We start from the raw sequence: 23,082 nt of genomic DNA on the forward strand, positions 1-23,082 counted from the left end.
AATCGCGCGCAGGATGAGGGGAGTTTGTAGGATAATAAAAAAAAAACTCTTAAGAAGATGGGCATAATGAAATACTTATATGAGATGGGGCAGAGTTCTCAAGCACGCGGCCCGCGACGCCATTTTGTTCGACACGCGACGGCATTTTGGATTTCGAAGTAATCGAATAAAGTAGCCGTCGCCCACGCTTCACAGCTGTAACACAAGTGGATTCTTGGCCGATTATAAATTAGTATTGCTGTGGCCCAGTAATCATTATACTCAATATGTTATTGGTCTGTTCAAATAGTCGAAGCTATCAATCTTTGCAAAATTTTAAAATTCTCCATATAATCGCGTCACGTCAAGATTCCGCTATCTGCGAAATTATAGGGTAACGGCTTTTACGATGTCCTAATGCATTTGTACTCTGGCGTGGTGTCTACAATTATTTTTGACAAACTATGCCAAGTGCAACAACAATTTTATCCAGACATCTAAAAGGCTTATTTTGTCGTGCCGGGTGTGAATTCACAATAATAAATCACATTTTTTCGAAGCGTGTGGAATGTCAGTTTGCGAGGTCCCGTAAAATAAGGCCTACTTGGAAATACATTGAATTCCCCTATTATTGATACTGCGGCCCGCGGCGCCATAAAAATTAGGAAATTGGCCCGCGAGCACATTTGAGTTTGAGACCTCTGATATAGGGCATGGACCTAGCATACGGCCTGCGAGAGTGCTTATATTCAAGTGCCATATGCCTATTAAAATAAGCAAAATTATGTTTGGTGCAGAACCAATATTATTTGGATGTTTTGAGAAGTGATTCTTTTTCCCTGCCAAGCATACATAACAAAATGGTAGGCTAACCCGCAAACACGTTTGAGTTTGAAACCTCTAAAATGGGGAAGCTGTAGCTAGTATGAAGTTTTTTTTGGTCCAACTCGCTCGCGACTGACGTCTGCTATGAATAATTAATAAGAAAAAAACGTGCACTGTGGCACCGCGAGGATCGTTAAATTCCTAGTAAGACTGCACAGATTGGTAATTGATGGTTTTATTAATCGCGAGCGAACTGGGATTCTCTAGGTACTATTGGGTCGTTGCGAACGGGCTCACAGAAAGTGCCATAAACCCCGGATGCCCTAATATGAAACATCAGTAACCGTGGTGGGCCGCAGCATAACCTCGGATTTTGTTCCGGGAATAGGTTAACCTGGGTTCGACGCGTTGACAGCCCCAAGGATCGGACACTAAGTTTTTGCACGCCTTCGAACATTGCGAAAAACAAGTGGAACGTTTTCTTTGGTAACATTTATCAAAATTAAAAACCTTTTTCCGCTCCTTGCGTAGCAGGCTATCATTTCTTGCTGTTCGTGATGTTAACGAGAATCATCGTCCGGTGTGCGGCTTTGCATTTGTGCTCGCAGGAACATCTACAACGGCAAAACCAAGGGGCCAATTAGTTAAGTCATTGTGGCGGAGGCGTTCGGCATAGAGATGGGCAGATCAATTGCATTGGGCCTCGGTCCATGAAAATTGACCGTCATAAAGGGTTGGGCAGAAAAGGTTGCATGATTTTTTTGTCATAATAATAACCATTTGCGGCGGAAAAATAAAGGACGATTGGCCTTATCTGGTGGCTCATATTCTGGGAATCGAACCAAAATTGCAACTATTTGTTACGAAATCACGCAAGCCAAAATTGTGTGTCGATGATCTTTTGTTTCCTGTACTGGATATCGCTATGGATGGTTTGTGGACGTTTCGCTCGCAGTATCGATTGTGACGCTCGTCGTGCTGCAAGATAGTGTTGGCTAATTCCCGGTTGTGCATTGGATTGAGGGTAGCCTTGTATTTGTCGCTTGCTACCAGCAGAACGCCCTGAATAATTGATGAATGTACTCTTCACAGTAATGGTCGAAATTTTCTTTATATAAGCCCTACACGTATATAGCCTACTCACGCTGATTACGGAGTATGTTTCCCAAAATTCCTGGAGGCTTTTAATTCTACAATTTCCAGCCTATAGGATAGTTCCTTGTACAATTGAAAGCTAAATGTAGTGCGTTTACATGAATGAGGGAGTGACTGTGGCTTGTGCACAAGTTCGGGTGGCACCATACCATGGTATTTTGCGCTTTAAAAACCTTTTAGTATGTGAGTTGGTATGCATGCATTAAACGACTCACCGGTGCCCAATAACACGAGTCCTTGGTGCATGAGATAGTTTTCTGGGGAGAGATTCCAACAATGGAATGAGCTTTGAATTTCCAGAAGCTTTTGGAGCCCTGTCGCAGCGACACCTGAAAAGGATCCACAGACTGATTTGACCCGCTGCGCTAAGCAAGTTTAAGCTAAATCCACAAAAAATAACTAGATGTTGAGCTACACCTAATGACGTCTATTCGATATGAGTATGGCAACTTCACTCTATTCCAGGGTTCTCAGGAACGTGGCCCGCAAGCATATTTTGGGGCCCGCATGGGCACTTTGAAGTGTTCGACAATATTTGGCAGCGGCGAGTCCATCCCTACCTTTTCAAATTGAAATTCTTTCGAAATATATGGTCCTGTCTAATATTGTGGCACCTTAAATGCAGGACATAATGACGAGAATCCCAGTAGGCCTACGCCATCGTGGGTGTGCAGGTTTTATTTTAACGATGAAGTGTGCGGTTGGAGTGAGAACTTTGGAGAATTATCAGGATCTTACGTTAGACCAGAATTCTTCAACTTCTTATCTTAGTCTCAGCACACCTTTGGATGGAGCCTTGTTCAAAACTCGTACACCCTTGACCACATAAGAAACCACCATGGTTCCGAAGTCTATCCAGTTCGGTCGGGTTACTGCATTGGCAACATTTTGGTCATATATATACCCACATAGCAGATGGCTGAGTCCCAGCGGGGAACCCTCGGTCTTCGTACCATCTGGAGCAAAATGACATGGTGACTTGCCATATGGTAAAATGCACTCGGATAACCCATGTGGTGTGCGATAGAAAAAAGGTTGAGAAACAAAACGTTCTCGCAGGCTGGTTATGCAGTAAAGTCGCGGGGGTAATCATCCACAAAATATTGGGATAGGAACTATTGGAGTCTATATCCAGCCTCAATTATATATATAAAGCCGAGTATTGGGGTTTTACATTTTACTGTCCAATGGACGTGTTCTCAGGAATCAATAAGACAATGTTGGTGCGCGGGCAGGATATACAATAGTTAAACGCCTATTTTCTTATTTATTATTGAACGGTGTCGCGGTTTAAAATAGAAAAAAACATTCATGCTCGGCGGAGGCCGCAGCGTTTCTGAACCTCTCCCTCTTGGGTTTCTTAATGCGACCAGTCTCTAACTAACCCTCAAATTCGACAGTGTGATCGGCAAATGGCCTAAAGGAGGGAATTGTTCCCGTCCTTAGATTGTGAATGATCCAGGCCCGAGGTTTCAGTTCTTCCTGCATCAGTATTTGTAGTTTTGTTGGCATGACCGGTACTACTGTGTGGATTATGGTCAATAGCGGAGTACTTCTAATTTTCCGGAGTACTCAAGTAGTTCCTCTACTTCAAGTGCTTACTTAGGAGAACCTGAATTTCGCTACTACTTTGCTTTTCGCTATTTTCAGCTTGTCAGGTAGATGTAGTTCAATCTCCCAATCGGCAGGACAGCCCGGAAGATTTCGGGGCTGTTCCCACGAAGCATCTCATAAGAGTTGAGGAAAGCCGAAAATTTTCGTCGCGCATCGCGCGTGGTGAATGCGGAATTGCCAGTATGATATTACCGGTTAATATTTGGATTATTGGAGTACTTCTACTCGTACTTGAGTAGATGTGTTCGTCGCTAGTTCTATTTCTGCTAGATTGGCCTTCTTGACTGAGTTGACCGCCTATGATAATAATCGATATAATAAGACGCACAGTAATTATTGGGGCTGGGCAAAATGATTCGGGTGCTCGAATCTGAATCGAGTAGTAATTTTAATGATTCGAGTCGAGTAGTAAAAGACGATTTTTTCGAGTACTGAAATTATACGGTCCTCGCAACTGAAAGTTAATTTACTGGCGAGAATTATAGCTTTGATACTATTTTCCACTGAGGAAGCCGTGAAACCTTGATTGGCCGTGTTTCAGCGTACCAGGCACAGTTTAAAGCTACGAACGTTACTGGAAATAACACATTTCCGAAGTCATTATCATCCAACAAAATTGTTAAGAATAAGTGCAATGCAATCGGTATGGTCGAAAAAATACCGAAGCATCTTTAATGTGATGGATATCAGGAATTAAGTTCTTTGTGGTGGCAGAAAAGGTTCATATTTGGACTTGGACATAGTACATCATGTTGTGACGTCATAATGAGTGATACTCGATTACTCGAAGCATATTGCGTGATTCAGAGTCGAATCACTCAGGTACTCGATTTTGCCCATCCCTAGTAATTATAAGGACTAATCCACTCGATTACGGATTCGGAAATGTACCACTACTTGAATTGACAACCATCCTTACAATAACAAAAAATGTTACGATACCAAACCGGAAGGTTTGAACTGAACTATATGGGAATGGTGAATGATTTTTTACTCCAAGGCAGCTCAAACCTCGCCAAAAGCGTTGCCATTATTTTGGTGCGCGGACGGCTCAGTCTTGTCGCGTTAACGAACATGCTTCAAAGTAAAATAATTTCTTGCTTGATTAATGCAGTTTTTGATATCAGACATACGACAATCCTCGGTTTCCGTTAGTGTATTGCTGGACAGACGCCGTATTCTGAGCAGATGTTGCGGCCTGAGCGGATGCCGTTGTTCCCATGCTCTACTCCCAAAGGAACAAAATCATCGGCATCTGTTAGGTGAATTGTCACTTGCAGCATCGAGAATGGGGGGTGTACGTCAAGAGCTAAATGTGATTTTTACACACCATGGTATATGGGACATCCGGTTGGGTGACCACGCTAATACAGTAGAAGCCCTATAGCGTAATGGTGGGCTAACTAGAAAATTTTCGGACAGCTTTCTGCCTGTCTGGTAATCGCGCCATTAAAGGTTTCCGTTCACTTCTTATTTGCCGTCCGACGGTCGGCTAGCATGTCCATTGTCCGCGTTCAAGTCGAAATACGGGCAATTGAATGCAGTCCGTGCCCAATATTGCAGGACCACGACTGACCTATTCAATCAATCTCGCTCCCCATGACATATATATATAGTCGCTTTTTGTCCTGACATATATATATAGTCGCTTTTTGTCCTGTACTATCTTATTTACCCTAATTCAGTGTGCATTGTCTAGGCCGAGGTGGGAGTCTGATTCCCGAACCACTTCGACATACTCCTGTCCTACAAACCGATCACGTTTTCATGATGCATCGGACTTAGAGAGTTGCTGGTAAATCAATAATGATGACCAGAGATGGTCAATAACGCACTTTCTCCTCTTTATTGAGGGAATTTGAATTGGTTTTTGCCTGTTCGTGACTACTTTCTCTGGACACCACTCTTATTTCTACTTGAGTAAAGGGCCCGACGTTGCTTCTACTCCAGTAGCGACTGTGACTTTACCACGAAAGACCTTGGAGACTTGTAAACTGACCTCCAATAAATAACACAATGCCGAAAGAAATTATCATTACAAGAAATTCAGCAGGCATTGCTAAAGAGACACCTTTGATGACGTCACATTCTACGTGCTGCTCCCCGTGAAACATGCGACAAAGTCCCGACAATAAATCTGTTAAAACAACAGGAATTACGCGTCTGATATGATAACTAATTCCATTGCCCGACGGTAGTTGGAAACTGTGTGAAACTGTGTGCGGCAAACAATATTGACAAGGTGTGTTGGTTCTACTTTCACGTGACCTGTTGTTGCATGCAAACGGGGAACTCTGGCATACTATGCAGGGTGGGAGCAATGGGCTTAGTTGGCAGGGGTGCTTCGCGACTCAAATGGTGGAAATTGCTTTAAAGGGAATGTTTGGAGACGGAATTATTGGCGTTTGGTGTAAAAAATCAAAACAAAACTCATTACATGGCTCAGCTTTATGTCTAAATTACATTAAAACCGCTAAAAGCCTTTTAGAGGGGCTTTTTAATGACAGGTATGATTGAAAATTCAAATGAGGCCTGGGACTAATGTGGATAATGTGTTGAGATTTTGTTCCAAGTGACAGGTATGATTGAAAATTCAAATGAGGCCTGGGACTAATGTGGATAATGTGTTGAGATTTTGTTCCAAGTGACAGATTTCCATTAATGGCCGTTGGTAGGACATCCATTTCCAGTAAATTATTCATAGGGAATCCAAAAATAAAACTAGAATGCCTTGCCCTTAAAGAATAAAAAGGGAATAATTGATTTAACATCTACTTTGAAAAACCTCTATATAAGACCACCGACTGTGGCGTTGTCACGACAGTACGCTGGAAGTATCTACGGGGGCAGGATGAAAGATAGCTATACGGGCTTACTTATGGTGTTAGGGCGAAGCTATGCCCGAAGTTAGAGTGACTTTCTGAACACTAAACTGTAAGTCTATATTGCTGACGGGGGCCTTTGTTGTATTTAAGACATGCTATTAATGGGGCTGGGCACCATGATTCAGGTACTCGAGACTGACTGTGACATCACAATGAGTGATGTTCAAACGCTCGTTCGACTTGAACATAATGCATGATTCTGAATTAAATCCCACAGGTTTTCAATTTTGCCCAGCTTTAGCTAGTGGCTATTAGTGGGGATAACAATAAATAAATAGGATAACTGGTATCTGAATCATACAATAGGGACGGCCTAGCTAAGTAATAGGTGGGGCCATGCACGATAGGAACCATACTCCACATACCTTATCTGTGGTTTGGAGGGAACGCCACTCTCTGTAATAGTAAAGGCGTTCACGATCAATTGGGTTTTGTTTCCGCACCACGTACGAAGAAATATTGGCGTTTGACACAACAAAATGTTCCTCGAAGTTATCCAGGACTAAAATAACAGGGAGAGGGTGCCCCTTCACATCGCTCGGGTTTGTGAGATCGGCAAATGCATTCCAGGTTCACCAGTCCCGTCTTGTGAGGCCTGGAATCAGCGAGAATGCGCAATAGCCCAAACGGTGGGTTGGTGATTCTTCGCTAGGTTCCTGGTGCTGCAGATTTTTTTTCAGCATTGAAGTCGTGAGTGCGTTACGAAATTCCCGGATTGAGGCCACGCCTATCTGGAAGTGTTGGATCAGCGGGAGGCTATGTCCAGTTCTGAGATATCTAGTAAAGAGCACATGGTTGGGAACCGACTTGGATAACTGGCTAATTCTAGTGGTCTAATTTCACTAAATTAGAGTAAAATACAAGTGATCTAATTCTGATCTAATTTAATATTTTACTGAAAATGCTTTGTCTGCAGCACTTTTGCGCTAAGTCAACAAGAATGTCCCTCTTGCATAAGTAAATCTGTTGCCAACTGCTACCGCATTACTTTAACGTTACATCGTCCATGCGATCAGGGTGGTAATTGTGACGATGTTAGTACAACGCCGAAGCCGCTTCGGGTTTCTGCTAGTGCGGGATAAAAATGGTAAGACACATGCAAACAGGTGAGTGTAGAAGGGTCAAAGCTAGGTGTACAGACGTTGAGCGTACTCATGCTCATGGGAATGCACAGTAGTTTGATATCAATTGAACTCAGTAAAAAAAACTGCGATGCCCCAATCCTAATACTAGCCTAATCTGAAAAGACTGAAAATTTTCTGGTTGGCCAAGCCTTGTTGAGGATTCAGTGATGCTCTTACAGTTGAACTGCTGGCCTAATCCGCACGTAAATAATAACACATTGAGAATTAATATCAGAGCGGAAGTTACCTAGGGGGAGTGCCATAGTAATTAACTTCTAATGAATTCCTTAGGGGTAAAGGAGTTTCTTTACCTAGCTACTTTACCTGCGTTTTTTTTTTTTTTTTTTTTCGGTAATGCCGGTGCGTTGGACAGGTAGTGTTTTACGGGGGTCTGAGAGTTGTAATTGTTTCCCAATAACTACGGTTGCAGGTAGCACTGAATGCATAGAATTTTTTTAGCCAAGCATACATAGTAGCAAGGTTATCAGTGCTCTGCGTTCGGACACCGTATTGATAGTATTTAAACCATTTCATGATAGCTGGTTAATGTGCTTTGGGAGCGCAATTTTCATAATAAAGAAAGGAACCTATAACAAGTTCGTTACAGTTGATACCTCCACAGATGATAATAATTTACTTAGCACTTACTCGGAAATTATATTTCCTGCTATTATTAAAGTGGCATTGCATTTCTGGACTGTTACCTGAAGAGAGCAGTATAAGTCAAACATAATTGCAATGATAATCCCTTATAATATTTGCCTTTTTTGTGCCAGAACATATTCTCGTTACAATTTTTGCTGTTACACTGGGGATCTGTATTGATGCGGCAGATGCGAATGAATGCTGACCCCTTGTGGATTAGATTTATGAGAGTGTCGAAGCAGTATGTGGACTGATTTGGTTTATGTTTTCTTTTTATTTAACACTGTTCAGCGGAGGGCTCTGTTAAAGGGGTTGGATTGAGCATACACAACGCTTACATCAGTGAAGGTAAGAAATAGTGTCAATTGTCAGCAAATAATTGGACAAGCAGATTAGTACATATATGATACCTGGTATTGTTTCTCTAAGCCAGGGGTCGCCAACTCAAAATGGGTTGCGGGCCACTTTTCAAAATTCCTAGAGGCCGCGGGCCGCATGACATCACTATCGAGATTAAAGTAGGCAACGCAGTTTAACAACCACGACTGATAACTCTACGTTAGTACAATGCTGTGCTCTCTAGCATGGGCGACGGGCATAGTCTCCACAAAAGAAATAATATTTTATTGAGCAAACACAAATCCAACAAAAAATATCAAGATCATCAATTTCATTATATTTTGAACTATGAGCTGTGCACAACAACACTCTGTAGCGCAAATAAAACAGGGGTGGCCAACCTATTTCCTATTCACGGCCGCATTTCAATTACTCAAATAGTCTGCGGCCGCATTCCGGTGCATAGTCGTAGTGAACTAACTGGGGCAAAATGGAAAATACCCACGTTAGACTGTCCATGTCCATCGCCGGTACACTCCAGACTAATATATTTACGCATATCGATTTACTGTGCGCACCGAAATCGTCATAATAAAACGAGACACGCGGATTAGACCTGCAGTCGCGCGAAGCGCGAAAAATTTTTCAGGTTCATGAGTGAATTTCGTCATTAGATATTGGTATAGTTTCATATATCGCGGTAAAATATTTATCCTTTTTCGGCCAATGTGATCTGATTCAGCGGTAGAGATGATGCAGGGATTGTCTTCGAAAACGTAGGGAAGTTATTAATGCTGTGCTGCATCTTGGTTGGGTCAATTCTTATTATTCCCCTCTGTTGCATGCAGTTATTTCTTGACCTCCCATCAGATTTGTCGAGAGTCAATTCGTAAATTCAAGTTGCATATTGACGGCCGCCAACATACCTAATTGAATTAAATGTCGACAGCCGCCTAATTTTCCTTCTACTGTCGCAGATTGGCCACCACCGGATTAAAAAAAATCGATATTTGGGTTAGCTAGACACGGTAGTCTACTTGCTGGAAAACGATCTCTTCGTAAAGCATGGTCTTTTGGAGAGCCCGAAGTCGTTTTTCACGGGTCTAGATCTTGGCAGTGGTGGACCATTGCACGTCAAGGCAATATGCCCATTCATACCAGCTAATTGTCCCTCCATGGAATGATATTATCATGCCGAAGCCGTATATCAGCAAGTGAGGAATAGTGATATTGGACACAGCAGAATGGCTTACTTTGAAGAACAACAAAAATATCAATTTCAGCATTTCAAAATGCTTCACTAAGCGTTCTTCGAAATTTTTCCAAATCAGGCCGCGGGCCGCAAAATATGACCTCGCGGGCCGCGTGTTGGTGACCCCTGCTCTAAGCTGTCATTGTACGTAACGAAGTAGAATTTCACACTGCTTGACAATTGTAGTGGGTTTCTGATAGATTGGCATAATTAGTATTTGGAACAGAGCTAAGATAGTGATTACTTAATCTCAGTCATTAAAAAATGCCTATATTGGTAAGGATAGAGACTAATTGAAATTTTATTTGCCATCGCTGAAAAGGCAGCTTGCGATATCTGTACCAAGTCGATTGTGGGCATAAAGCAAATGCATGTTCATCGTTCACGCATGGTCCTACTCAACATTGGAATCTATGGCCATAGTCCTCTGTGGTGAAAAAAACATTGTGAACTTGGCAAACTAGCTTATTACTTTCTTCTGAGGCTATATTGTAGTCTGGTGTATGTATATGGCTCGTGTTGTAAGTTGCAAAATAAATGTACTTGTAATTACTTCTAAAGAAAAAGCACCATCTTGTAGGTGTATTAATCATCGCGATAGCGAAACTATAATTGATTGAATTTAATATTGATTGATTTTTGATATTAATTCTCGTTCTAGTAATTCATTTTGAAAAATTCACACGGGTCCAGCGGGTCGCTATACCTATGAATGTTGAATCATAGACAATACTAAATGTGTTTACTTTTCAATGAACGACACTATTCGTTATGGCAGAATTACAGGTTCACTAATTAAGCAATGATCAGTGAGCCGGTATGATCACCGTAACGGGGTTAGCCAACCTAGCTATTTCTCAAGAATGATAAACAGTATTTTGTATCGCGATAAGAATAGCTATTTCTAACTGCTGGTATAAGTTGTACAAAGTTTGAATAGATGTAATACTTCGATGCTTCTTACCTTGTGGTATTAACGCATCCACATCATTGGTACATTAATTGAAATTGCCCAGGCCAGTATACCAGACAGATTTATAAGTTTTATGGCATCTACCACAGAACGATTCCAAATAGTTAAGCCACTATAGAGACTGTGAGGTTGAAATTTACCTGAATTCTTTTTTGCCAATCAAGTAGACCGTCATAAGGATTCCGCCCAATCCAAGCAACGTTTCAGCAACAGTGATCTATGCTGGTAAGTGGTATCACACACTCGGTGAACTTTGGATATTAGAACCAGTTGGCAATCCCGGCTCTTTGAAAATCTGCAACGCCACGAAGTTATATACCATTAAGCATTGATTAATTACTGAGGAAGGTTAAATTTACGCTGAAACTGCGTCACGGTGATTGATTGCTTCATACCAATACCGGGGTTTATATATTATCAATGGTATCACCAACCATGACTTACCCGGCGTGAGGTTTCGAAAATCAAGTCCGGCCACTGTTTTTCAGCTGCATTGAAACTCACTCCTAATTGGTAAATATAGAGCCATTTTCTTTGCCTGAATGCCAGTAGATGCAAGCTCACGCTGAATAGACGTCCATACTGTGGTATCTATCTGGATTAAACCGTAACAAGACCTTTATAGGCTTAAAAATAAACTGTATTGACAAACTCCAACTCATCAGCAGTTTATAACCCTTCTGAACAGCATGCTGCAGCCTGTTGATAACTGTCAGTTTTCTGCACTATTATAAGGTAATTTGCATATTAGGTCTTAAATTCTAAACAATAAGGTAGCCTCATCTCATTTTTAGTAAATTCAGTGTTACCGGTGATTTTACCTATTTGTAGAGGGCATTTTTACCTACGTTTGTTCAAAGCTCTGTGTTTTTGAGGGAGGAGAGAGTATTTTATTTTTAACTCAGTCTGGACTAGGCAGCAGATAAGACAGCAATAATGGCGATACAGAGTACACTGCATGATATTTGTTATGATAAGATGCGATCTCACAATATTCTCATGCAGATTACTGAGCCTTTGATAGTGGAAAAACACAATATTATGAGCATATGATGTTCCACCGATGGTCATAAATCACACGTCTTTGCATTTAAGCCAAAAAATATGCTTAACAATATTCAGAACTGACGAAAGATTGCAGATAACTGGATAATTTTGCTAATTGCTGAATATTCTTGTTACGTTATGGTTGGTAGTCAGTTCATTTCAATTGTATAGATCTTAAATCACTCATGGGCCCAAACTCCAAAAACTAAAGCAATGAGATCTGGATCTTCAAGTATTACGAGTTTTGAAATCACCAGAGTACTTTAATTGTTGAACCCTAGTGGCCTTCTGAGTTGTAGGTATATAAGCATTAGGGCCAATTCTAACTTGGCTGAGTATAGTTCAATAGTGTGAGGCTACTTTTGAAGACATGATATACACAAATAATAGATAGTCACCGTTTTGTTGAAAACCTTTCATTAAGATGATATTGAGTGTGTATGAGAGAGAGAGTAAGTACTGAAAGTAGAAGTAGAACTAAACGGGTGTGAAGACCAACTCCAAACAACGACCACCTATGTTGTAAGAGAACCACCGTGTGTTCATTATGAATAGGTATGGTAATCATCTTGAAATAATACGCCATTTATTTATTTATTCATTTATTTATAAAAACTTGTTCGATATGATGAAGTATTGTTGAAGCATTTCTTTTTATTGTATAAATATATTTCTTGAGCTTGGGCATAGAGCCGATATTACGGTGTTCGCTGCTTGGGGGTAGTGCCTGGTGTCGGCTAGCGGAACCGTCTATGGCGCGACCCAATAGCTCACAACAATGAGATAAGTAACCCTTTTTCATTAAAACCGTAGAACATCTTAAGAATCACCTATGAAAATGAATTCTTACCTTGTTGGACTGCATCCAACCGCAAAGTGATGTGAAATTGTAATGATGTATATAAGGTATATTTTTGTGTGAGTCGTACGTTTGTCCCTACCCTATGGGGTTGGTAATGTAGTAATGAGGTATATATGAAGTAGATTGTGAGGAAATCTCACTTTTTGACACCCATGGTTACGCGAGTAGACGCTGCATTTCAGCCACGATAGGGAGGAAGGAGGGACAAATATATTGTCGCAAACTATGTATATAAAGTGTTACAGTATGTATATATATAAGCTTAAGCACCCACGAATAAAATTGATAAAAGAATTTTAAAATTAAATAAAAACTTGTGGCGGATAAAACATACAATAAGAAAATTTGCCATGTGAAAACATAGTATTCAAAAATCAAAGAAAAAATTCATAAAATATCTAAAACGAATATCTAATGATAAAATGCCCTTGTGGGTTACCAAAATGTTATCTAATATAACTTAGATAGGATATGAAGTTGGAGTCGGACTTGGGATTGGATTTGGGCTCGGAATCGAATTCAGACCCCGACGTGAACCATGTGATCTGAAAACTTTTCGTGTATAAATTTATGATTAATTTACACCAATTATGAAATATTAGTAGTGATAACATGTGTCCACGATTACGCTGCAAGGAATCCGAGATCGAGCACTCAGTCTGGGTACCACAAAAATATATGTCTCTCGATCAAGGCTGAAATCGCTGAGATCACTGAGATTCCTGATGATGACACATACGTTATCAGGAATATCAGAGTATCTATGTGACATTGGCCGATGAGTCTAATTTAAGGCTCCGCCATTGGAAACAATGGTATGACTTCGCCACGAGTGACAGCACAGGACTGGAAATGATAGATTATCCAGAGAAGCCTGGAAGACTAAATTAATAGGCACAGGACTGGAAATGCTAGATTATCCAGAGAAGCCTGGAAGACTAAATTAATAGGCACAGGACTGGAATGCTAGATTAACAAGAGAAGCCTGGAAAACTAAATTAATAGGCACAGGACTGGAATGCTAGATTAACAAGATAAGCCTGGAAAACTAAATTAATAGGCACAGGACTGGAAATGCTAGATTATCCAGAGAAGCCTGGAAGACTAAGTTAATAGGCACAGGACTGAAAATGCTAGATTTTTCAGAGAAGCATAGAAAACTAAATTGATAGCTATGACTGATAAAGTCTTAGGGTACACTCAATGATTTTGCATCCCTATCTGGTTTAATTAAACTATGTTTAATGAAGAAATAATATATAACCTGAATAAATAGATATATATGATAGCCTATATGTGTAGTAATAGGGATGTATATATAATCGGAATAAAATAGTATGGTAATTAGGTTAGAAAAGACCCTAGAACACATAGGAAAGTGTACTACAAACAATATGAACTTGAAAATGGCAAATAAACTGGCCCCATCCACACATTTGTTTTCCGAAACAGATGTGTCGATGATCAAGAACCACGTTAGTCATATGTCCGACCTGTCGACACATGCGTTTTACGAAGCGGGTGTGTCGACCGATTGTTATATCGATATCTGTACAAGATTTATGACAATGTTATTTTAACGAGTTAATTTTTGTGCTATAGACGTAGGCATAAATTGCGTCATGAAGCACAAGTGCCATTCTCATTTTCGAAATTATAAAACAGATCAAATACGATATCAAGATATTCTACACACCCGTGTAGTTAAGCTATCGAATGAATCGATGACGGGACATATTAATTCATTCCGCACGAGTTTTTCGAAAGCTTGTTCCGTCAAGCACTAATGTACCGAGAGGACAACTAGTTATACAAGAAGATGGAATCACCACTCCATGATATCGCGATTCTCCCGGACAAAACGGCAGCTATATTCCACCTTGCAATCGCCGAGCTGAATTTTATAGATTGGTGACATTTTCGTCCATATCAAAAGAAGCTTCAGTATTGCCAACTGATATGACGGCCGCGAGATTTTATTGGTCTGGATACAAAGATAGAGTGAAGTGTTCCAGCTGCGGTGTAAACATGGACTACGCCTGAAAAGCGAGCAAAAAAACCCTCACCGGCCGCCGAAATAGGAACGCAAATACGCGTCGCTCGAACCAGATTGTCAGAGGAAGATGCCAAGAAGATGCAGTTGGACAGCATAAGATTTAGCAGAAGGCACACAGAAAAGAGCCACCAGCAGACGATCAAATATTCATTTTACTGTGAACGATGTCGTACAAGACCCTTTGATACTACTCGATATAGTGCCAGTCGATTGAAATACACAAACTGCGCAACAGTCAAAGAGTAGACTGGGCAACTCTGTTTATGCTAGAAACAGAATGGGGACGCCATCAATAATAGAAATTGCATGTGTTGGAGAAATTGCTGAGAATCTGATGGTTATACAAGAAACCATACTTTGCCAACAATGCAAGAATAATAGGAGTGAAATTACCCTGATCCCCTGTGGACATCTGGGTCTGTGTCAAGAATGTTCGTCCGATGCTGAGCGCTGCATATTCTGCAATGGGAAAATATCGCAAAAGATCAAAGTGTATGGAGCTTGACGGTGCAGGCAAGACAAACGTATTTCTGTCTAGTGGACTGGAAACAAAGTTGTGTAGTGAAGCTAGTTCGCTTTATTATGTTCAAATACTATAATTACTATGTTCTTGATAATTACTATCAGGTTGCTTTAAATGGCGCTAACATTTTCATGACCTGAACATAGTTAAGACTTAATGGACATTTATTATATGAATAGTAAGTTGTCGCTGCATAATTGCATTTGTAGTTGACTGAGGGGGAGGTCATATTACTACGTATTGAATCATTGCGTGATATACTGGTATGTGTATTGTTGTTCACACACATATTTGGGTCGCCGTTTAATCGAGTGGTACATGATTAATCGATATTTGTTTGTTTTGTGTTAACCGTATTGATGTAAACTATTAATAATAGTGCATGACGATAGCAGGGTTTGACTAAGTGAGATTTGTGACTAACTACCGTATATGTAAATAGCTGGGCCCTTTAGGGATAACTAGGGTGTATGTGTAAACGACATTAAATTAGGAAATTACTTGTCCTTGACAAGTTGTTTAATGTCACAAGTAACTAAAATAAATACCCCTTCCTATAATAACGTCACAGATTCTCCACAAAGTCAAACCTGTTACAATGAGTGTTTATATTATTTTCTGTTGTGCCGTCTCGTACAGTAAGGCGTCATAACCGACCACGCCTTATGTTAGTGTCGGGACCCTTCACCCTAACGGGATAGAAGTTTAGGATTCGTGGTATATCAGATCTATGATCTGTGAGACACGGTGCATACGAATGAATAAAAAGCTTAAAACACCAGTACCATCGAACCCAGAGATATAGTAGATTGTGATCAAAATACTATTGTAATTGAGTGTTGTGTAATGACACAATATTTCATGAATGAATTTTTCGGCAGGATAGGCCGTCACATGAACTATATGTGTAAACCAACCTTGGAGCTGCTTTTCGGCAGGACAGGCCGTCGCATGAATTATATGCGTAAACAGACCTTGGAGTATTGAAAATGTTTATTAATCGTGCATGTTGATGAATAGGTTTAGATAAAACTTGTAATATAATTGAAGCATGTTTACCAATTTTATAAGGTTTTACTCATAGGAACCTCATTCCTCTTTGCATGGTTATAATTGGAGTATTTGGTTGTATTAAGGTTTAGCTTACTAGTTATACCAGTGTAGTTTTAAGTTCTGGACCTGAAGGTCATTGACTGATTGGATCCAGCTGCTGCTACCCTTACCACTGCTTCGATCACCATTTGTGGATGCTACAAGGTCACAACATCAACACAGATAAGGAAAACCAACACTGTGAAGTAAAATCGAACCAAGTGTAGACTCTCGCAGTAACAAGCGTTATTGGAGCTGCACTATAAACGTATTGGAGGCACCAAGCTGGGATTATTACTTCCGGTGTAGCACGTTGACCTATAAATGTGTTCAAAGACGACCATCGTTAAAACTGCATTGGTCGTGGCCCTGATTGCGTCTGTAATTTCATTGTTAGTTACGTTGTCACCAGTATATCTACATTTGGTACCGGGGTTTTCTTCAACTACAGTTCCGATTGGAAACGGAAGACCTAACAACGGAGTTACAACATCGTCCCCAACTCTTATTGGCTCGCAAAACATATCTGCATGACGCCAATTTATCATTACTAAAGACTCGCTTTCTAAACTTTTGGAGTTCGAGACTAACGACCACAACTCATCACTCGGAACAACACCGCGGCCTACCTTGGACGACCCGACCATCTCCAGCGTAAAGCTGGCCCTCGAAAACTCTACTACGGGTCTATAAATCAAATCTATTACTATTGCCATGCGAAGAATCTTGAAACTATTTAAAAAGAAGAAATCAACGGAGGCATCGGCGGAGCTAAAGCAGGGAATCCGACTGCTTAAATATACCCAAAAGCGTCACGAAGATGTGCGAGACCAAGAGAGGCAATACGCTAAAGATGTGGCCGACCAGACAAGAGTCCTACAGGAGGTCAAAACGACCCTGCCTGAGGCAGTGAAGGAGCTGGAAAAAGCAAGAAAAGACGTCCGGCGGGCTCAAGCTGACCTGAAGGCCGTTTGTGACGCCACTTCAAAAATTACTGGAAAGGTTTCCCCTGACGTATTAAACGAGATCTTGCAGACTGAATTCGAGCTGGGTAAAGCCTATACGCAGGTGGTAGGAGAGAAACCGCCTCCTCCTCCCGCCCTGGCTGTAGTACCCTCAGCGCCTCCTCCGGCCTATGATCCACCAGCTATCCGTATGGTCAAGGAGACTCAACCTATGCCCACCTTCACCGTGAAAAAGGGGTTGCATTGTCATACAGTAACGGCGGTCTACCCTACGCACCCAGACGCGAAGGCTGATGCCCCATCTCGACCGACACCGGTTGCCCGTTCACTGATGGCTCCAACCTTTAGAAAAAAAGGGAATATGCACCCGGCGATGAAGACCAAAGATGCTGCTAACACGCCCATGGCATATTGGACACCTACGGGAGTGGCGACAGGAGGACCGATGAGACTGGAACGCGAAACAGACTCCGAATTGGACAGTAAACATCTGCCCTCATTCCGGAAACTGGTGTCGAGACCTCGAGATGCGAAGGGTCAGCGGCGGGACATTGACAAGTTGGGTGATGTTGGGACACGAAGTAGTCGGGCAAGAAAGTCGCCGAGCGACGATAAGCACGTCATTTTCCGTGGAGAAGGGGAGGAGTATGATGAAGGAGACTCGGAGGGTCAACCAGAAGATTCTGATTCTGAAAGTTCGACGACATCCCGACTGCAGAGGCTTGTACAGCAAATGGAATCCACACAGGACACCCTCCTGGAAGCTACTCGAAATGCTTTCCTTGAAGATAGTGGCGCTTCCCGAGAAATTCTCCGTGGTCCCGAGTATTACGATGCGCGCTATCTTCCAAATGGCCGGGGGAATCCTGGAATGCCGCGTTTCGCATCTACTCCAGATGACAGTGATGATGGCCGCCCAATTCAGCCGCTCTCGCGACAGATGGAGGTAATAGTAAACCCAACGCTAACTACACCTGTTAGATTTCAGTCCGAAAAGGAAATGATACAGTTGATAATGGATCCGGGGGACATGCCTCTTCTCAAATGGATGGAGAACACAATGAGGCGAATTCACCACGGTGAAGGTAATACTGATGCTGATGTAATATTGATGAATGCAATGCAAAAGAAATTGAAGAATGCGGGGCGTTACAAACAAGCTGATCATCTTGGAAACTTCTTCAACACAAACTCAGGAAACGCCAGCTGGGAATCCGTTATGAGGTCGCTATCACTTTCCAACCCGCAAGGAATTGTAAACAAGGAAAGAATTCTCAACGATTTCCGAAGAAATTATCATTGGGAAGATGAACCCCTTCCTCTACTTAACAGCGCCCTGAAACAACTAGAGATAGACATGGACGATCTAGTTTTGGATAATCCGGACGGGCTGCGACTCTTCCGCAATTTGAGACAGCAGCTGCCGGAAGCGCTCAGGTTGATTATTCGAGGGTGGGAAGAACACACCTGGCGGAAAGTCGCAGAAGAACTACAACTGTTCTGGAATTCGGAATTCCAAGATGAACAGGAATCGAGTCCGACGTCTCAGAGAACCCGAAGAACGCAGAAGAACGAGTCGGCCTTGCCGCCTGTACATATCTATAATGTACAGCCAGCTGGGCCTGTGGTACATAGCTATCCGACTCACCCTAACGGAGATGGACAACGGGAAATACCTCTACAGCCTACTTCCTCGTCATCACATCTTCCGCCGGAATTCGACGCAACGCCACCTCGACCTCCCAGAATCATCCCTTTACAGCCTATTAAGAATATAGGACAGGTTACACAACTACGCCGAAATCCTGTTCGCAACGCAAGATTAAACCGGCCTCCTACTAACGTATCGAGTGGTATCGGGCCAGGCAGACGAGCGCAAACTACTAGGAGAATGCTGGAACGAACACAGAATGTACAAGGCGCCTCTGCTGGACCCGATACCCAGCCTCTACATATTTCAGGGTCAGCACAATCCGGTCAACAACCAGGAACTTCAAGCCAAAGAAGCCCACGGACAGAAGGAACACAAGATTCTGGAGTGGGACCAGATAATACGCAAATCACTCCGTCAAACAGTCAGGAGGCTCGCCACATCGCGGAAAGCCAAGGTGAGAGGTACAATTTCCTTAGAAATGATAATATATTTGCCCCATTAGGTTTGTATTTGAATCCTTCCCAGGGCCAGGCCCTTTCGGTATGTTATTATTGTAAGGCTCCCGGACACCAATCCCGGAATTGCATTGCCAAGTTTATCCTTTGGCTAAACAATGAGGTACTCTCTAGAGTTAGCGAATTGGGGTGGGCAATCCATAAACGGGTCCGACCGGTACCGCAGCGTATTAAGGAATCCGCTGAACGCAACTGGCGTCCGTTCCTTACTACCCATGGATTATTGACGATTTCAGACCTTGATCGGTATCTCATATCCCATGGTTCTCCCCCGTTGGCAGAAAGAACGAATCTATGTGAGGCCTATTATGATAGTAGACCTAAAAACAGAGATAGAACCCACTGGCACGATAGGGGCCAATGGGGTCCCAGGGGGCCACCCGCGAATCCAATTCCTAATAACGGCCAAGTAAACTGGATTGCGCCTTCATATAGACAAGAGCCGCACCAATATGCCACCTCTTACTGGACAGATGAGGAATTAGAACGCTTACGCGTTTCAAAAAACGGTTGGGGGCGCTGATTGATCCGGTAAATCAGCTCCCTGACACAATATTACCCAAACATGTTAAAACTGTACATAATGCTTCGTTACCTTTATTTACATTCCTTGATTCACCGGACAAATCGCTACAACCGGATTTCGCGGAATTATTCGGTGGACAACTTTTATACCTAGTGGATACAAACACAGACACTAAATTTCTTGCCGATACTGGCAGTATTCCCAATTTGATTATGAAAAGCGTAGTAAAAAATAAATATCCAAAAAGCTGGGCTGAACGACAGCCACTTGATATGAAATTGCGCGGAATAGGAGGGTCGTCCCGAGTCGACTCCCTAGTAATAGTACCTCTTGACGGACTGCAAGTTCCATTTGCAACTGGCAAAGGAGTTCCTCTTAATATAGTGGGGCTAAAATGGATTGACAAAGTACAACAATTACCGAGTATAGATTCTGAATTTAAAACTCCGTCTACTGATAATGAAGGATTGTCATTGGCAACACTACATGTATGACTTTACGCGATAAAAAGGACGGAACCGGAATTGGAAACAGTCCTTGCAAAACTGTGACCAAGGATGGGTTGGTGAAAGCTGCAGAACAGCAGAGCGTCGAGACGGCAAGGGCCGCTGGCGCTGGCGTCGAAGTGGCAGGGGCTGCTGACGCAAACGTTGGGTCGGTAAACACCGCTGACGTTACAATAGAAAAGAGAGACTCTTTGGGTGCCGAGCAAGGAAGGCCTGCTGACACCTGCCAAAATCGCGCCGAGCGAGGAAGTCCCGCTGACGCAAATGGAGTTCAAACTAATGAAGGAGGCTCCAATGATGTAGGCAATATGAGCGTCGAGTTGGCAAGGGCCGCTGACGCACACGTTGGGTCGGTTAACACCGCTGGCGTTACAAGAAATCAAAGAGACTCTTTAGGTGCCGAGCAAGGAAGTCCTGCTGACACCAGTCTAATTCGTGCCGAGCGAGGAAGTCCCGCTGACGCGAATGGGGGTCAAACTAATCAAGCAGACCCCGAGGATGTAGGCAAAGCTGCTTGTCCAGATGACGGTAAGGCATCAGTGCGGAATGATCCCACGACAGCTGCCGTCATGCCTACTTCACTCAACAATAGTTCCAACGCAGCTACTACATATTTTCCGGATATGAGTCCGGAGGAGACTAAAGAGGAGTCTGGAGATTTTAGGATGCAAGTCTCTCCAGAACAAGGACCCCCGTCGAATCAAAGTTCCGGCGGCGTGACGTTAGGCGTGGGCACGCGCCGAGATCAGAGGTTAACACGAATAGGTAGGGAAGTCCCGCTGACGGAAAAAAACCTCGTCCTCTCCCCACCAACTAAAAAATCCCGATTATCGCATAAGCTAAACAGAAGGATGAACGGTTTGGTAACCACGTACGTTCTACAAGAGGGAACCAGTGCTGAGGTAAATACTGAACTTGAGGTCCTGCGCCCACAATCAATTGAGCTAGCAAAATTGCCATATACGCCCCTTGATTTGACTACGCCAGAAAATACCATTATCGCTGACAACGTATGGTCAGAGGACTATAAACCTTTTGCGACTGAGCTGGAAGATCTGCGATGCCATCTTAGCGTGCCCCATTCTATGAAGTACAAGTACGACAGCGAACTAAAAGACCCATCAACTAAGCCATTTGTCTCTGGCCCATCTAATGTGAAAGGTGAAAGCCATACCAAGTATTTACATGAAGCTGTAACCATGTGGTCAGCAAATATAGAGTCATGCGCGGTAAAACCAATAACGGAGAAGTACCAGCAGCACATAAAAGAACATGGCCAGGCTGATAGAAAAAATACAATAGCTATGGAAGCCTACATTTCTCTCAGCACAAAGACGGCCGAAGATAACTTACTTCTCTTACGAGTTGGGTTTAAAATAAAGGAAGTGATTTATCTCAGCACGATGCAAGTATTCGCGTCAGATGGATTGTCCCGATCCTATTGGATAGGAATGGCAGTAGGAGATGACGATCCCCGTGCTGCTACTCCGAAAAGGGAAGAAGTAACCCATATTTTGAGTGCATATCAACAAGAAGGGGTGCAACGAACATTAATGTACCAATTCGGGCATGCAGAGTGCCAAGACTCGACAAATGGATACCACCGATTGGAATACATACATGCGATTGTACAAGGCAAACTGAAATCAATTGTTGAAATGACCGAAATAAAAAACGTCATGATAAGTTACGATAGGGCTGTAGTCACGAACTACGGTTTGGCCGCGACACACGAACATACGAAAGGGTCGATTCCCCGCTACCGGGAGTACGGAGGTGACGGTATGTTATGTCACATGACGACTGAATTGAACACAAAAGTTCTCATGAACGAGGGGATCAAAATGATAAACAGAAAGTTTGTTCATCCTAGTAAGTCAAAGACGACAAAGATGCTAGGCCTGAAGATTGTTATCAGCATGAATGCGGCGGACCTGATTACTGAAGGTGTGAAATTGCTACAATCTCCAAATCCCGATGTTGTGCTGTGTACAGGGCCAATACCGGTGAAACCAGTGCAATTGGGAAATTGAAAATACTGCAGGGGGTCCGTCATTTGTGCACAGAATGATTAGTTTGTACTTCCCAGGAATTTGGCTGCACAATGAATTCAAACGGACAAAACCTAAACCCCGTAATTAGATATATGCTGAATCAGCAGGAGTGCATTTAATACAAGAGAATAATTGATGAGAAAAAAAGGATTCAAGTTAGAGTGTTTCACATGAAAGAAATCGATTATTTCATGGGTAAACATGAAATGGGACGTGTTGCACATGTTCCGGGAAACCAGGTGAATAGTATATGTGTTCCAATAATTTAATCATTTCGAACTCAATCACAGCTTAGCCGTATAATTCCCAAGTGAGATCAATTCTAAAATCCTTTAAAATATGTTTGCTATTTTAAAGATAATTTCAAGTGAAATTTATATGTTTGATTCATGATATAGTCGTTTGTTAGAGAGACTCATCAAGTTTATTTATATGCATGAAACAGTGTAGATCTCGAAAAAGCTACTTTTTGAATGGATTCTTAACGATTT

At 42.3% G+C, this 23,082-nt stretch overlaps 1 protein-coding gene and 1 long non-coding RNA gene across 2 annotated transcripts in view; both read right to left on the bottom strand.

Moving 5' to 3' along the window:
- The window catches only part of LOC145439116 (uncharacterized), a 289,490-nt gene that overhangs the window by 152,502 nt on the left and 113,906 nt on the right, over positions 1–23,082 (bottom strand). The window lies entirely within an intron of this gene.
- Positions 5,591–7,875, bottom strand: LOC145443429 (uncharacterized). The gene is made up of 2 exons (XR_013916429.1): positions 6,824–7,875; positions 5,591–5,710 (listed from the first exon to the last, which is right to left on the bottom strand). It is a non-coding gene; the product is annotated as an uncharacterized LOC145443429 (long non-coding RNA).

Source organism: Botryllus schlosseri, chromosome 1 (assembly GCF_051294905.1).
Source record: "Botryllus schlosseri isolate E-star chromosome 1, Bs_hap1, whole genome shotgun sequence".
Classification (NCBI taxonomy): domain Eukaryota; kingdom Metazoa; phylum Chordata; class Ascidiacea; order Stolidobranchia; family Styelidae; genus Botryllus; species Botryllus schlosseri.